Consider the following 2,736-nt stretch of genomic DNA (forward strand, 5'->3'; position numbering starts at 1 on the left):
CTCAGACCTGTGGAGCGGAACAAAGATGTCACTTTCCAGAGGATCTTTCTGGCAGCTAAACTGAGCTACTGGCTTTGCTTAAAACTTTCATGTTTTTCTTTCTTTGCAGTTTCCCTTTAGAGATCTTCATCATCATCTTTATCATCATCATCACTTTTAGTTTTTTTGAGACAGAGTCTCTCTATGTAATTGTGGCTGTCTTGGCACTTGCTATATAAACAAGTCTGGCTTTGAATTCCTAGAGATCCCCCTACCTCTGCCTCCCAATGCTGAGATTAAGTGCTTGTGTCACCTTGCTTTCATTTTGTGTATGTGGGTGTTTTGCCTGAATATTTTTATGTGTACCACATGCATGGCTGGTACCTTCAGAGGCTGGAAGAGAAGGTTAAATCCTCTGGAACTGGAGCTGCAGATGGTGCGAGCCCCTATGTAGGTGCTGGGTGTTGAATCCAGGTCTTTGTAAGAGTGGTATGCACTCTTCACCGTGGAGTCGTTTCCCTAACCCCCCTCTTGGAATATTTCTTTAGCCCATATACACTTGCAGAAAGGGATCAAATGCATTTTGTGTTTGTTCTTTCCTTCTTCTGCCTCCAACACCTACAAGCTAGGTGGATTTAAAAGCAAATTAAAGCAGTATGAAGACTTGGTCATTGAGCATGTCATAAAAAGAATATGGCTTCTTTAGGGTCCAAGTCTGGATGACGACTCTGCTCTTAGATGTTTAAGGTTTGATTGGTTTAGACAATTACTTAGTCCTATTAATTTTCAATTATACCTTGAACGACCTTAGATTTATCCTCTTTGACTTTCTACCCTAACAACACAGACTTTTAGGAGAAAGAAAGAGAGTTGAAGAGGTGCTTATAATCCCAAGAAGATGACACTATCGAAATCAAGTATAGCCTCTTCCATGAAAGGCTCGGGGACCACCTTGTAAGAGTAGAAGACATCCTAAGAGCTGAAAGGTGGGGAAGACCAGACCAGAGCAGTGTCTTCTAGACTTGACAGGACCACTGTACTCATGAACTCAAGCGTCCATAGCTGCCTGCACAAGATCAAGCCAGTCAAAATATTCCAGCATGGAGTGGGCAGGCATTTATGAGCCTCCACAGCCAACTGAGGAGCTATCGACAGTTGAAGGCTTCTGAGGAGCAATTGACAGTTGATGGCTTCCAGGGGAAGGAGAGTCAGTTTTCTTTAAGGGTATGGCCATGATAGGTTGACCATGCTCTAGTAAATGACCCAACCCTCATGGGTATATGGACAGCATAACTTGGACTCAGTGAGTAATTTTTTAAAAAAAGGAGAAAAAAAAGACAGAAATGAAACAAAAGACATGAGTTGGGATGGGGTGGGAAATGGAGCGTATATCTGAGAAGTGAATATTATTAAAATACATTGTATGCATGTATGAAATTCTCCAAAAGCTATCCCATTGTAGTGAAAAAAAATCAAACCAAGTGTAGAGGTAGCATTTTTCCAAAGATGGGAAAACCAGAGCACAGTCTGGGCCTGACGAGTGGATGCTAAATTTCCTCCAGAGAAGAAATGTATTACATGGAGCCTCAGTTTCTTTCTGCTCTGCCCTGTGGTATCACAGCTGTGGCAGCCCTCTGGCTGCTGCCCTTGTGTCTATCCTGTCCTCAAATGCCTCTACCAAATTAATCTTCTTAAAACTGCTTTCTGATCACAGTGAAAGCAGGGCTGGCTTTCAAAACCTGCTCTCATGGCCCCACCCTACCTGGCCAGCTTAATTTGCTTCTGCTTCCTGACACACACACACACACACACACACACACACACACACACACACCCTCTTCTCCAGGCATGTCTGTCTGTCTCCTTCTCATCCCGTAAGCACGCCATCCATGTCTTGTTGATTCTGCGCATTTGTTCACGTTACTCGGCAAGCCTGGAATGCAGTCATGGGTCTGAGTCGTAGGGATTCTTGACTCTATGTAGTGAATGGGCTCCTGGCTTGCCATTTAAAATATGTGTGCACAGAGCAAATCCCTTTTCCATAATGCTGGTGCTTAGCTTCAGAAGTTTGTCTTGGTTTGTGATTCATCCTGAACTGGCTGTGAGCCCAATCCTTCGCTTTATATTTTTCTGTCTCTTAGTTCCTGCCAATCTATAAGCCAACACTTAAATCCTTCAAGGAAGTCCCATTAATAAAAGAAGCATGTTTAATAGAAAGCAAGGAAGTCACCCCTGCATTTTTAAAAAAATGTTTGTTGTTATAAGCTTGGATTATTGCCAAATGGGTCCTACTTGTATGCATCAAACAACTTCTTTCCAATTTGAGGCTCTAAGGTGGTTTGTCCTAAAGCTATCCTTAGGGTTTTGCCATCAGCAAACCTTCAGAGATATTTTTCTTCTGCCACCTCTGTACAGGCTTGAACGTTAGTCAACCTCTGACTATCTAGTGTACGAGAGGAAACTCTTCAGGTACATCTACTAGAGACCTTTGGTTTATTTTGCTTGGTCTTGATGAAAATGGCTGTGTGAATGGATATTTTGGGATTAATAATTAGTCCTCGGATCAAGGCCTCTTGGCTGAAATGGGGAAGGTGAAAGGGTTGCTCGCAACTCCTCAGACTGCAGCAAGCCCAGGGAAGGAGTGGAGTCTGGTGGGGGAGAATGTCTGAGCTTGATGTGTGTGTGGACACTTCTCAGGATCAGTTGGAGGTGCTATTGGTATGTGAACTTCTGACTTGGCTTCCTTGGAGTAGGTTC

Source organism: Chionomys nivalis, chromosome 7 (assembly GCF_950005125.1).
Source record: "Chionomys nivalis chromosome 7, mChiNiv1.1, whole genome shotgun sequence".
NCBI classification, from domain to species: Eukaryota; Metazoa; Chordata; class Mammalia; order Rodentia; family Cricetidae; genus Chionomys; species Chionomys nivalis.